Source organism: Triturus cristatus, chromosome 5_2, assembly GCF_964204655.1.
Source record: "Triturus cristatus chromosome 5_2, aTriCri1.1, whole genome shotgun sequence".
Taxonomy (NCBI): domain Eukaryota; kingdom Metazoa; phylum Chordata; class Amphibia; order Caudata; family Salamandridae; genus Triturus; species Triturus cristatus.
Window position 1 is genome coordinate 554,135,260 of NC_140588.1, and position 14,731 is coordinate 554,149,990.

Here is a 14,731-nt window from a genome sequence, read left to right on the forward strand (position 1 = left end):
GTATGCATCTATACATACTTATGCGTTCATACGCATCAGTATAAAACATTGATATTAGGTTTTTTCTAGACCAAATCCTAAAAAATGAGTTAAACAGTGAATCTCATAATTGTAGTAGGTCCCACCGAGATTTGAACTCGGATCGCTGGATTCAGAGTCCAGAGTGCTAACCATTACACCATGGAACCCTCTCACACAAGAGTGCCTTTTCCATTGAGACAAAAGAGAGCGCATCAGTGATGTCCTTCTCTTATATTGATAAAAAGATATCTCATTTGAATGGTCATAGTGGATATAGATTTAATGTGATTTGATTCTTTTCAGCTATATTCTCTATAAAAGTGTTAAATATTCAAATGTTTATCTGAATATAAAAGTTATATCACAATGTTCATCTTTGCCTGTAGCATAATAAAACAGTCTACATTTCCAGACTACTGAAGCAATGTCTCTGTCTCCTGCATGGGTGGCTCGATAGAGCAATGGTTGGCAATTTGGACTTTGCATCCAATGATCCGATTTGAAACCTTGGAGGGACTTTTTTTATTACTCTTGAGCTTTTCCATTTCTTCATCTTTGTTCATTGATAGCTCAAATCCAACACCAGTAGGTTGAAAGAGTCAATTATTGAATGCTTTCAAAATGTCCATCAGCTTGAACAACTTACATCAATACAAACTTTACAATACTTTGACATCAAATTTCTTCACAAAGTAGTTAGCCATTATAAAATCATATCCTGATTTTCTCAAACGCATTTCAGACGGGTGATTCACAGCCTCACTTTTTTAAGCTTTCCCGCTATTGATAAGGCGAAAATAGCACATTTTGAATGAGAAGTTTTCTTCAATCAAACATAGAGGAACCCAAATGATGATCTCATTCAGCTAGTAAAAATGTTGTTTTATATTAGTATGGAAATCGTGAAAAGAAAATGTTTTTCATGCTGATTTACAACAGTTGATCTCCAATCGTAAAATATTAGCTTTTGGTCGGAGGCATGACAGGTACTGATCAAATTCTCATTTTTGAACTTTATTCACAAATCATATGATATGCTTTGTATACATCAACTGTATTGTTGGATCAATAATGAGTAAAAAGTGACTATCTCAATTTCAGGACATATAAAAGAGAAAGAAGTAGAAACTCATGTTTCAAATGCTGAGAGGCAACAACTGTTCATGATTTTCACCTCCACTAATTATATTTATTTTTATAATCTATATGTTTATATGTTCCTATAAATATACAGAGACATATAGCTATATATACAGAGATACATATGTACAGGTTGATTTTTACATGTTTATAAGTAAATGTGATATTGTTCCAAATAAAACTTCTAAGAACTGAATGGAAAAGAAAATTGTAATGTTCAGATAAGTCCCACTGAAATTTGTACTCAGATCCCTGTTTTCAGAGTCCAGAGTGCTAACCACGACACCATCCACCCTCCCGTACCAGGGTGAGCTTTCCATTTTGACAGAAGAGATTTGCCTCAGGGGGCAACTTATCTTTCATTGAAAAATATTATCTCACATAAAAACCACTGTTCAACAGAGTTATAACGTTATTTGAGTCTTTTGGGCAACATCCTTCCCCAACATAGTTCAATATGCAAAAGTTTACCAGAATAGGAAAGCAATCCAATTCAGTTTCTCTTTGACAGTAGAATATTAAAAACTTTGACATTTCCACATTGCTGCAGCAGTTTGCACTCCTTTCACATGGGAGGTTCCATGGTGTAATGGTTAGCACTTTGGACTTTGAATCCAATGATCCGAGTTCAAATCTCGGTGGGACCATTTTATGACTCTTGACCAAATCATTTTCTTTCAAGTGTATTCATTAATATCACATATCTAATACCGGTAGGGTGAAAAATTAATTTATTGATTATACTCTAAAAGTTTACTAGATATGAGCAAATAATAGAATTTTTACAATACCTGGAAACTAAATGGCTCAAAATATTGAGAGATTTTACAAACTCACTCTGGTTTCTCAAACTCATCACAGGGGCCTGATGCACGACATTACTTTATAAAATCTTACTGTTATTGATAAGGGGAACAAGGAACTTTTTAATTGCAAAGCATTCATTAAAACAAAACTTGAGGAGTCAAACTTTGTATTACGGGGACCGAAGATGTGCAGTTTGAATAATAATCTTGAAATTCAGACGTACAAAGATTTTACACACTGATTTTCAACAGTAAATCCACAACCAATAAAGTTGAATCTTTTGAAAGACATGTCAAAGGTGTGAATCTGAAATTCACTTTCAAAGAAATTCACAATGAAATGCACTGTGTAAGTCCAGCATGTTGTCAGCTAAGAAATCAGCAAAAATGAACTATCTCATTACTGGCCATATAGATGAGAAAGGAAAATAAACTCATGTTTACAATGTGGATGTGAAAGAACAGTTTCTAGGTTCAGCTTCAATATTTATGTTTATGAATAATTGATATGTTCATATTGTCTAACAGCTATCTAGATGGATAAAGCTATGTATGCATCTATACATACTTATGCGTTCATACGCATCAGTATAAAACATTGATATTAGGTTTTTTCTAGACCAAATTCTAAAAAATGAGTTAAACAGTGAATCTCATAATTGTAGTAGGTCCCACCGAGATTTGAACTCGGATCGCTGGATTCAGAGTCCAGAGTGCTAACTAGGGGTGGGCGGAATTTGCGTAATCGCGTTACGCAAATCTTCGCGAAACGGTAAAAAATCTACGCGAACAAGCAGAAATTCCGCGAACACGCGGAATTACTTGTTCGCGATACTTTTTTCCTGTTCGCGATCGCTGTTTGCGTGCTCGGGGTGAAATATCTCGCGAACACGCATATTGAGAACGCGAACAAGCAAAAAATTTCGCGAAGTCGCGGAACGCAGATTTTTGGGCAATTTCGCGTTCTCCGCGGAACGCGAAATTACCCAAATTCCGCAAATTCCGCGAACGGAACGAAATTTTCCGCCCAGGCCTAGTGCTAACCATTACACCATGGAACCCTCTCACACAAGAGTGTCTTTTCCATTGAGACAAAAGAGAGCGCATCAGTGATGTCCTTCTCTTATATTGATAAAAAGATATCTCATTTGAATGGTCATAGTGGATAGAGATTTAATGTGATTTGATTCTTTTCAGCTATATTCTCTATAAAAGTGTTAAATATTCAAATGTTTATCTGAATATAAAAGTTATATCACAATGTTCATCTTTGCCTGTAGCATAATAAAACAGTCTACATTTCCAGACTACTGAAGCAATGTCTCTGTCTCCTGCATGGGTGGCTCGATAGAGCAATGGTTGGCAATTTGGACTTTGCATCCAATGATCCGATTTGAAACCTTGGAGGGACTTTTTTTATTACTCTTGAGCTTTTCCATTTCTTCATCTTTGTTCATTGATAGCTCAAATCCAACACCAGTAGGTTGAAAGAGTCAATTATTGAATGCTTTCAAAATGTCCATCAGCTTGAACAACTTACATCAATACAAACTTTACAATACTTTGACATCAAATTTCTTCACAAAGTAGTTAGCCATTATAAAATCATATCCTGATTTTCTCAAACGCATTTCAGACGGGTGATTCACAGCCTCACTTTTTTAAGCTTTCCCGCTATTGATAAGGCGAAAATAGCACATTTTGAATGAGAAGTTTTCTTCAATCAAACATAGAGGAACCCAAATGATGATCTCATTCAGCTAGTAAAAATGTTGTTTTATATTAGTATGGAAATCGTGAAAAGAAAATGTTTTTCATGCTGATTTACAACAGTTGATCTCCAATCGTAAAATATAAGCTTTTGGTCGGAGGCATGACAGGTACTGATCAAATTCTCATTTTTGAACTTTATTCACAAATCATATGATATGCTTTGTATACATCAACTGTATTGTTGGATCAATAATGAGTAAAAAGTGACTATCTCAATTTCAGGACATATAAAAGAGAAAGAAGTAGAAACTCATGTTTCAAATGCTGAGAGGCAACAACTGTTCATGATTTTCACCTCCACTAATTATATTTATTTTTATAATCTATATGTTTATATGTTCCTATAAATATTCAGAGACATATAGCTATATATACAGAGATACATATGTACAGGTTGATTTTTACATGTTTATAAGTAAATGTGATATTGTTCCAAATAAAACTTCTAAGAACTGAATGGAAAAGAAAATTGTAATGTTCAGATAAGTCCCACTGAAATTTGTACTCAGATCCCTGTTTTCAGAGTCCAGAGTGCTAACCACGACACCATCCACCCTCCCGTACCAGGGTGAGCTTTCCATTTTGACAGAAGAGATTTGCCTCAGGGGGCAACTTATCTTTCATTGAAAAATATTATCTCACATAAAAACCACTGTTCAACAGAGTTATAACGTTATTTGAGTCTTTTGGGCAACATCCTTCCCCAACATAGTTCAATATGCAAAAGTTTACCAGAATAGGAAAGCAATCCAATTCAGTTTCTCTTTGACAGTAGAATATTAAAAACTTTGACATTTCCACATTGCTGCAGCAGTTTGCACTCCTTTCACATGGGAGGTTCCATGGTGTAATGGTTAGCACTTTGGACTTTGAATCCAATGATCCGAGTTCAAATCTCGGTGGGTCCATTTTATGACTCTTGACCAAATCATTTTCTTTCAAGTGTATTCATTAATATCACATATCTAATACCGGTAGGGTGAAAAATTAATTTATTGATTATACTCTAAAAGTTTACTAGATGTGAGCAAATAATAGAATTTTTACAATACCTGGAAACTAAATGGCTCAAAATAATGAGAGATTTTACAAACTCACTCTGGTTTCTCAAACTCATCACAGGGGCCTGATGCACGACATTACTTTTTAAAATCTTACTGTTATTGATAAGGGGAACAAGGAACTTTTTAATTGCAAAGCATTCATTAAAACAAAACTTGAGGAGTCAAACTTTGTATTACGGGGACCGAAGATGTGCAGTTTGAATAATAATCTTGAAATTCAGACGTACAAAGATTTTACACACTGATTTTCAACAGTAAATCCACAACCAATAAAGTTGAATCTTTTGAAAGACATGTCAAAGGTGTGAATCTGAAATTCACTTTCAAAGAAATTCACAATGAAATGCACTGTGTAAGTCCAGCATGTTGTCAGCTAAGAAATCAGCAAAAATGAACTATCTCATTACTGGCCATATAGATGAGAAAGGAAAATAAACTCATGTTTACAATGTGGATCTGAAAGAACAGTTTCTAGGTTCAGCTTCAATATTTATGTTTATGAATAATTGATATGTTCATATTGTCTAACAGCTATCTAGATGGATAAAGCTATGTATGCATCTATACATACTTATGCGTTCATACGCATCAGAATAAAACATTGATATTAGGTTTTTTCTAGACCAAATCCTAAAAAATGAGTTAAACAGTGAATCTCATAATTGTAGTAGGTCCCACCGAGATTTGAACTCGGATCGCTGGATTCAGAGTCCAGAGTGCTAACCATTACACCATGGAACCCTCTCACACAAGAGTGCCTTTTCCATTGAGACAAAAGAGAGCGCATCAGTGATGTCCTTCTCTTATATTGATAAAAAGATATCTCATTTGAATGGTCATAGTGGATATAGATTTAATGTGATTTGATTCTTTTCAGCTATATTCTCTATAAAAGTGTTAAATATTCAAATGTTTATCTGAATATAAAAGTTATATCACAATGTTCATCTTTGCCTGTAGCATAATAAAACAGTCTACATTTCCAGACTACTGAAGCAATGTCTCTGTCTCCTGCATGGGTGGCTCGATAGAGCAATGGTTGGCAATTTGGACTTTGCATCCAATGATCCGATTTGAAACCTTGGAGGGACTTTTTTTATTACTCTTGAGCTTTTTCATTTCTTCATCTTTGTTCATTGATAGCTCAAATCCAACACCAGTAGGTTGAAAGAGTCAATTATTGAATGCTTTCAAAATGTCCATCAGCTTGAACAACTTACATCAATACAAACTTTACAATACTTTGACATCAAATTTCTTCACAAAGTAGTTAGCCATTATAAAATCATATCCTGATTTTCTCAAACGCATTTCAGACGGGTGATTCACAGCCTCACTTTTTTAAGCTTTCCCGCTATTGATAAGGCGAAAATAGCACATTTTGAATGAGAAGTTTTCTTCAATCAAACATAGAGGAACCCAAATGATGATCTCATTCAGCTAGTAAAAATGTTGTTTTATATTAGTATGGAAATCGTGAAAAGAAAATGTTTTTCATGCTGATTTACAACAGTTGATCTCCAATCGTAAAATATAAGCTTTTGGTCGGAGGCATGACAGGTACTGATCAAATTCTCATTTTTGAACTTTATTCACAAATCATATGATATGCTTTGTATACATCAACTGTATTGTTGGATCAATAATGAGTAAAAAGTGACTATCTCAATTTCAGGACATATAAAAGAGAAAGAAGTAGAAACTCATGTTTCAAATGCTGAGAGGCAACAACTGTTCATGATTTTCACCTCCACTAATTATATTTATTTTTATAATCTATATGTTTATATGTTCCTATAAATATACAGAGACATATAGCTATATATACAGAGATACATATGTACAGGTTGATTTTTACATGTTTATAAGTAAATGTGATATTGTTCCAAATAAAACTTCTAAGAACTGAATGGAAAAGAAAATTGTAATGTTCAGATAAGTCCCACTGAAATTTGTACTCAGATCCCTGTTTTCAGAGTCCAGAGTGCCAACCACGACACCATCCACCCTCCCGTACCAGGGTGAGCTTTCCATTTTGACAGAAGAGATTTGCCTCAGGGGGCAACTTATCTTTCATTGAAAAATATTATCTCACATAAAAACCACTGTTCAACAGAGTTATAACGTTATTTGAGTCTTTTGGGCAACATCCTTCCCCAACATAGTTCAATATGCAAAAGTTTACCAGAATAGGAAAGCAATCCAATTCAGTTTCTCTTTGACAGTAGAATATTAAAAACTTTGACATTTCCACATTGCTGCAGCAGTTTGCACTCCTTTCACATGGGAGGTTCCATGGTGTAATGGTTAGCACTTTGGACTTTGAATCCAATGATCCGAGTTCAAATCTCGGTGGGTCCATTTTATGACTCTTGACCAAATCATTTTCTTTCAAGTGTATTCATTAATATCACATATCTAATACCGGTAGGGTGAAAAATTAATTTATTGATTATACTCTAAAAGTTTACTAGATGTGAGCAAATAATAGAATTTTTACAATACCTGGAAACTAAATGGCTCAAAATAATGAGAGATTTTACAAACTCACTCTGGTTTCTCAAACTCATCACAGGGGCCTGATGCACGACATTACTTTTTAAAATCTTACTGTTATTGATAAGGGGAACAAGGAACTTTTTAATTGCAAAGCATTCATTAAAACAAAACTTGAGGAGTCAAACTTTGTATTACGGGGACCGAAGATGTGCAGTTTGAATAATAATCTTGAAATTCAGACGTACAAAGATTTTACACACTGATTTTCAACAGTAAATCCACAACCAATAAAGTTGAATCTTTTGAAAGACATGTCAAAGGTGTGAATCTGAAATTCACTTTCAAAGAAATTCACAATGAAATGCACTGTGTAAGTCCAGCATGTTGTCAGCTAAGAAATCAGCAAAAATGAACTATCTCATTACTGGCCATATAGATGAGAAAGGAAAATAAACTCATGTTTACAATGTGGATCTGAAAGAACAGTTTCTAGGTTCAGCTTCAATATTTATGTTTATGAATAATTGATATGTTCATATTGTCTAACAGCTATCTAGATGGATAAAGCTATGTATGCATCTATACATACTTATGCGTTCATACGCATCAGTATAAAACATTGATATTAGGTTTTTTCTAGACCAAATCCTAAAAAATGAGTTAAACAGTGAATCTCATAATTGTAGTAGGTCCCACCGAGATTTGAACTCGGATCGCTGGATTCAGAGTCCAGAGTGCTAACCATTACACCATGGAACCCTCTCACACAAGAGTGCCTTTTCCATTGAGACAAAAGAGAGCGCATCAGTGATGTCCTTCTCTTATATTGATAAAAAGATATCTCATTTGAATGGTCATAGTGGATATAGATTTAATGTGATTTGATTCTTTTCAGCTATATTCTCTATAAAAGTGTTAAATATTCAAATGTTTATCTGAATATAAAAGTTATATCACAATGTTCATCTTTGCCTGTAGCATAATAAAACAGTCTACATTTCCAGACTACTGAAGCAATGTCTCTGTCTCCTGCATGGGTGGCTCGATAGAGCAATGGTTGGCAATTTGGACTTTGCATCCAATGATCCGATTTGAAACCTTGGAGGGACTTTTTTTATTACTCTTGAGCTTTTCCATTTCTTCATCTTTGTTCATTGATAGCTCAAATCCAACACCAGTAGGTTGAAAGAGTCAATTATTGAATGCTTTCAAAATGTCCATCAGCTTGAACAACTTACATCAATACAAACTTTACAATACTTTGACATCAAATTTCTTCACAAAGTAGTTAGCCATTATAAAATCATATCCTGATTTTCTCAAACGCATTTCAGACGGGTGATTCACAGCCTCACTTTTTTAAGCTTTCCCGCTATTGATAAGGCGAAAATAGCACATTTTGAATGAGAAGTTTTCTTCAATCAAACATAGAGGAACCCAAATGATGATCTCATTCAGCTAGTAAAAATGTTGTTTTATATTAGTATGGAAATCGTGAAAAGAAAATGTTTTTCATGCTGATTTACAACAGTTGATCTCCAATCGTAAAATATAAGCTTTTGGTCGGAGGCATGACAGGTACTGATCAAATTCTCATTTTTGAACTTTATTCACAAATCATATGATATGCTTTGTATACATCAACTGTATTGTTGGATCAATAATGAGTAAAAAGTGACTATCTCAATTTCAGGACATATAAAAGAGAAAGAAGTAGAAACTCATGTTTCAAATGCTGAGAGGCAACAACTGTTCATGATTTTCACCTCCACTAATTATATTTATTTTTATAATCTATATGTTTATATGTTCCTATAAATATACAGAGACATATAGCTATATATACAGAGATACATATGTACAGGTTGATTTTTACATGTTTATAAGTAAATGTGATATTGTTCCAAATAAAACTTCTAAGAACTGAATGGAAAAGAAAATTGTAATGTTCAGATAAGTCCCACTGAAATTTGTACTCAGATCCCTGTTTTCAGAGTCCAGAGTGCTAACCACGACACCATCCACCCTCCCGTACCAGGGTGAGCTTTCCATTTTGACAGAAGAGATTTGCCTCAGGGGCCAACTTATCTTTCATTGAAAAATATTATCTCACATAAAAACCACTGTTCAACAGAGTTATAACGTTATTTGAGTCTTTTGGGCAACATCCTTCCCCAACATAGTTCAATATGCAAAAGTTTACCAGAATAGGAAAGCAATCCAATTCAGTTTCTCTTTGACAGTAGAATATTAAAAACTTTGACATTTCCACATTGCTGCAGCAGTTTGCACTCCTTTCACATGGGAGGTTCCATGGTGTAATGGTTAGCACTTTGGACTTTGAATCCAATGATCCGAGTTCAAATCTCGGTGGGTCCATTTTATGACTCTTGACCAAATCATTTTCTTTCAAGTGTATTCATTAATATCACATATCTAATACCGGTAGGGTGAAAAATTAATTTATTGATTATACTCTAAAAGTTTACTAGATGTGAGCAAATAATAGAATTTTTACAATACCTGGAAACTAAATGGCTCAAAATAATGAGAGATTTTACAAACTCACTCTGGTTTCTCAAACTCATCACAGGGGCCTGATGCACGACATTACTTTTTAAAATCTTACTGTTATTGATAAGGGGAACAAGGAACTTTTTAATTGCAAAGCATTCATTAAAACAAAACTTGAGGAGTCAAACTTTGTATTACGGGGACCGAAGATGTGCAGTTTGAATAATAATCTTGAAATTCAGACGTACAAAGATTTTACACACTGATTTTCAACAGTAAATCCACAACCAATAAAGTTGAATCTTTTGAAAGACATGTCAAAGGTGTGAATCTGAAATTCACTTTCAAAGAAATTCACAATGAAATGCACTGTGTAAGTCCAGCATGTTGTCAGCTAAGAAATCAGCAAAAATGAACTATCTCATTACTGGCCATATAGATGAGAAAGGAAAATAAACTCATGTTTACAATGTGGATGTGAAAGAACAGTTTCTAGGTTCAGCTTCAATATTTATGTTTATGAATAATTGATATGTTCATATTGTCTAACAGCTATCTAGATGGATAAAGCTATGTATGCATCTATACATACTTATGCGTTCATACGCATCAGTATAAAACATTGATATTAGGTTTTTTCTAGACCAAATCCTAAAAAATGAGTTAAACAGTGAATCTCATAATTGTAGTAGGTCCCACCGAGATTTGAACTCGGATCGCTGGATTCAGAGTCCAGAGTGCTAACCATTACACCATGGAACCCTCTCACACAAGAGTGCCTTTTCCATTGAGACAAAAGAGAGCGCATCAGTGATGTCCTTCTCTTATATTGATAAAAAGATATCTCATTTGAATGGTCATAGTGGATATAGATTTAATGTGATTTGATTCTTTTCAGCTATATTCTCTATAAAAGTGTTAAATATTCAAATGTTTATCTGAATATAAAAGTTATATCACAATGTTCATCTTTGCCTGTAGCATAATAAAACAGTCTACATTTCCAGACTACTGAAGCAATGTCTCTGTCTCCTGCATGGGTGGCTCGATAGAGCAATGGTTGGCAATTTGGACTTTGCATCCAATGATCCGATTTGAAACCTTGGAGGGACTTTTTTTATTACTCTTGAGCTTTTCCATTTCTTCATCTTTGTTCATTGATAGCTCAAATCCAACACCAGTAGGTTGAAAGAGTCAATTATTGAATGCTTTCAAAATGTCCATCAGCTTGAACAACTTACATCAATACAAACTTTACAATACTTTGACATCAAATTTCTTCACAAAGTAGTTAGCCATTATAAAATCATATCCTGATTTTCTCAAACGCATTTCAGACGGGTGATTCACAGCCTCACTTTTTTAAGCTTTCCCGCTATTGATAAGGCGAAAATAGCACATTTTGAATGAGAAGTTTTCTTCAATCAAACATAGAGGAACCCAAATGATGATCTCATTCAGCTAGTAAAAATGTTGTTTTATATTAGTATGGAAATCGTGAAAAGAAAATGTTTTTCATGCTGATTTACAACAGTTGATCTCCAATCGTAAAATATAAGCTTTTGGTCGGAGGCATGACAGGTACTGATCAAATTCTCATTTTTGAACTTTATTCACAAATCATATGATATGCTTTGTATACATCAACTGTATTGTTGGATCAATAATGAGTAAAAAGTGACTATCTCAATTTCAGGACATATAAAAGAGAAAGAAGTAGAAACTCATGTTTCAAATGCTGAGAGGCAACAACTGTTCATGATTTTCACCTCCACTAATTATATTTATTTTTATAATCTATATGTTTATATGTTCCTATAAATATACAGAGACATATAGCTATATATACAGAGATACATATGTACAGGTTGATTTTTACATGTTTATAAGTAAATGTGATATTGTTCCAAATAAAACTTCTAAGAACTGAATGGAAAAGAAAATTGTAATGTTCAGATAAGTCCCACTGAAATTTGTACTCAGATCCCTGTTTTCAGAGTCCAGAGTGCTAACCACGACACCATCCACCCTCCCGTACCAGGGTGAGCTTTCCATTTTGACAGAAGAGATTTGCCTCAGGGGGCAACTTATCTTTCATTGAAAAATATTATCTCACATAAAAACCACTGTTCAACAGAGTTATAACGTTATTTGAGTCTTTTGGGCAACATCCTTCCCCAACATAGTTCAATATGCAAAAGTTTACCAGAATAGGAAAGCAATCCAATTCAGTTTCTCTTTGACAGTAGAATATTAAAAACTTTGACATTTCCACATTGCTGCAGCAGTTTGCACTCCTTTCACATGGGAGGTTCCATGGTGTAATGGTTAGCACTTTGGACTTTGAATCCAATGATCCGAGTTCAAATCTCGGTGGGACCATTTTATGACTCTTGACCAAATCATTTTCTTTCAAGTGTATTCATTAATATCACATATCTAATACCGGTAGGGTGAAAAATTAATTTATTGATTATACTCTAAAAGTTTACTAGATGTGAGCAAATAATAGAATTTTTACAATACCTGGAAACTAAATGGCTCAAAATAATGAGAGATTTTACAAACTCACTCTGGTTTCTCAAACTCATCACAGGGGCCTGATGCACGACATTACTTTTTAAAATCTTACTGTTATTGATAAGGGGAACAAGGAACTTTTTAATTGCAAAGCATTCATTAAAACAAAACTTGAGGAGTCAAACTTGTATTACGGGGACCGAAGATGTGCAGTTTGAATAATAATCTTGAAATTCAGACGTACAAAGATTTTACACACTGATTTTCAACAGTAAATCCACAACCAATAAAGTTGAATCTTTTGAAAGACATGTCAAAGGTGTGAATCTGAAATTCACTTTCAAAGAAATTCACAATGAAATGCACTGTGTAAGTCCAGCATGTTGTCAGCTAAGAAATCAGCAAAAATGAACTATCTCATTACTGGCCATATAGATGAGAAAGGAAAATAAACTCATGTTTACAATGTGGATGTGAAAGAACAGTTTCTAGGTTCAGCTTCAATATTTATGTTTATGAATAATTGATATGTTCATATTGTCTAACAGCTATCTAGATGGATAAAGCTATGTATGCATCTATACATACTTATGCGTTCATACGCATCAGTATAAAACATTGATATTAGGTTTTTTCTAGACCAAATCCTAAAAAATGAGTTAAACAGTGAATCTCATAATTGTAGTAGGTCCCACCGAGATTTGAACTCGGATCGCTGGATTCAGAGTCCAGAGTGCTAACCATTACACCATGGAACCCTCTCACACAAGAGTGCCTTTTCCATTGAGACAAAAGAGAGCGCATCAGTGATGTCCTTCTCTTATATTGATAAAAAGATATCTCATTTGAATGGTCATAGTGGATATAGATTTAATGTGATTTGATTCTTTTCAGCTATATTCTCTATAAAAGTGTTAAATATTCAAATGTTTATCTGAATATAAAAGTTATATCACAATGTTCATCTTTGCCTGTAGCATAATAAAACAGTCTACATTTCCAGACTACTGAAGCAATGTCTCTGTCTCCTGCATGGGTGGCTCGATAGAGCAATGGTTGGCAATTTGGACTTTGCATCCAATGATCCGATTTGAAACCTTGGAGGGACTTTTTTTATTACTCTTGAGCTTTTCCATTTCTTCATCTTTGTTCATTGATAGCTCAAATCCAACACCAGTAGGTTGAAAGAGTCAATTATTGAATGCTTTCAAAATGTCCATCAGCTTGAACAACTTACATCAATACAAACTTTACAATACTTTGACATCAAATTTCTTCACAAAGTAGTTAGCCATTATAAAATCATATCCTGATTTTCTCAAACGCATTTCAGACGGGTGATTCACAGCCTCACTTTTTTAAGCTTTCCCGCTATTGATAAGGCGAAAATAGCACATTTTGAATGAGAAGTTTTCTTCAATCAAACATAGAGGAACCCAAATGATGATCTCATTCAGCTAGTAAAAATGTTGTTTTATATTAGTATGGAAATCGTGAAAAGAAAATGTTTTTCATGCTGATTTACAACAGTTGATCTCCAATCGTAAAATATAAGCTTTTGGTCGGAGGCATGACAGGTACTGATCAAATTCTCATTTTTGAACTTTATTCACAAATCATATGATATGCTTTGTATACATCAACTGTATTGTTGGATCAATAATGAGTAAAAAGTGACTATCTCAATTTCAGGACATATAAAAGAGAAAGAAGTAGAAACTCATGTTTCAAATGCTGAGAGGCAACAACTGTTCATGATTTTCACCTCCACTAATTATATTTATTTTTATAATCTATATGTTTATATGTTCCTATAAATATACAGAGACATATAGCTATATATACAGAGATACATATGTACAGGTTGATTTTTACATGTTTATAAGTAAATGTGATATTGTTCCAAATAAAACTTCTAAGAACTGAATGGAAAAGAAAATTGTAATGTTCAGATAAGTCCCACTGAAATTTGTACTCAGATCCCTGTTTTCAGAGTCCAGAGTGCTAACCACGACACCATCCACCCTCCCGTACCAGGGTGAGCTTTCCATTTTGACAGAAGAGATTTGCCTCAGGGGGCAACTTATCTTTCATTGAAAAATATTATCTCACATAAAAACCACTGTTCAACAGAGTTATAACGTTATTTGAGTCTTTTGGGCAACATCCTTCCCCAACATAGTTCAATATGCAAAAGTTTACCAGAATAGGAAAGCAATCCAATTCAGTTTCTCTTTGACAGTAGAATATTAAAAACTTTGACATTTCCACATTGCTGCAGCAGTTTGCACTCCTTTCACATGGGAGGTTCCATGGTGTAATGGTTAGCACTTTGGACTTTGAATCCAATGATCCGAGTTCAAATCTCGGTGGGTCCATTTTATGACTCTTGAC

General features: G+C 34.1%; 11 non-coding genes across 11 annotated transcripts; 6 read left to right on the forward strand and 5 right to left on the reverse strand.

Annotated features, from left to right (window-relative positions):
• Positions 1-116: 116 nt before the first annotated feature.
• TRNAQ-CUG (transfer RNA glutamine (anticodon CUG)) lies at positions 117-188 on the reverse strand. Its single transcript has one exon. It is a non-coding gene; the product is annotated as a tRNA-Gln (tRNA).
• Positions 189-1,736: 1,548 nt separating this feature from the next.
• Positions 1,737-1,808, forward strand: TRNAQ-UUG (transfer RNA glutamine (anticodon UUG)). The gene has a single exon. It is a non-coding gene; the product is annotated as a tRNA-Gln (tRNA).
• A 2,768-nt stretch (positions 1,809-4,576) lies between these two features.
• TRNAQ-UUG (transfer RNA glutamine (anticodon UUG)) lies at positions 4,577-4,648 on the forward strand. The gene has a single exon. It is a non-coding gene; the product is annotated as a tRNA-Gln (tRNA).
• An 825-nt stretch (positions 4,649-5,473) lies between these two features.
• On the reverse strand, positions 5,474-5,545 carry TRNAQ-CUG (transfer RNA glutamine (anticodon CUG)). Its single transcript has one exon. It is a non-coding gene; the product is annotated as a tRNA-Gln (tRNA).
• A 1,548-nt stretch (positions 5,546-7,093) lies between these two features.
• On the forward strand, positions 7,094-7,165 carry TRNAQ-UUG (transfer RNA glutamine (anticodon UUG)). The gene has a single exon. It is a non-coding gene; the product is annotated as a tRNA-Gln (tRNA).
• An 825-nt stretch (positions 7,166-7,990) lies between these two features.
• On the reverse strand, positions 7,991-8,062 carry TRNAQ-CUG (transfer RNA glutamine (anticodon CUG)). Its single transcript has one exon. It is a non-coding gene; the product is annotated as a tRNA-Gln (tRNA).
• Positions 8,063-9,610: 1,548 nt separating this feature from the next.
• TRNAQ-UUG (transfer RNA glutamine (anticodon UUG)) lies at positions 9,611-9,682 on the forward strand. Its single transcript has one exon. It is a non-coding gene; the product is annotated as a tRNA-Gln (tRNA).
• Positions 9,683-10,507: 825 nt separating this feature from the next.
• TRNAQ-CUG (transfer RNA glutamine (anticodon CUG)) lies at positions 10,508-10,579 on the reverse strand. The gene has a single exon. It is a non-coding gene; the product is annotated as a tRNA-Gln (tRNA).
• Positions 10,580-12,127: 1,548 nt separating this feature from the next.
• TRNAQ-UUG (transfer RNA glutamine (anticodon UUG)) lies at positions 12,128-12,199 on the forward strand. The gene has a single exon. It is a non-coding gene; the product is annotated as a tRNA-Gln (tRNA).
• An 824-nt stretch (positions 12,200-13,023) lies between these two features.
• On the reverse strand, positions 13,024-13,095 carry TRNAQ-CUG (transfer RNA glutamine (anticodon CUG)). The gene has a single exon. It is a non-coding gene; the product is annotated as a tRNA-Gln (tRNA).
• Positions 13,096-14,643: 1,548 nt separating this feature from the next.
• On the forward strand, positions 14,644-14,715 carry TRNAQ-UUG (transfer RNA glutamine (anticodon UUG)). The gene has a single exon. It is a non-coding gene; the product is annotated as a tRNA-Gln (tRNA).
• Positions 14,716-14,731: the final 16 nt, after the last annotated feature.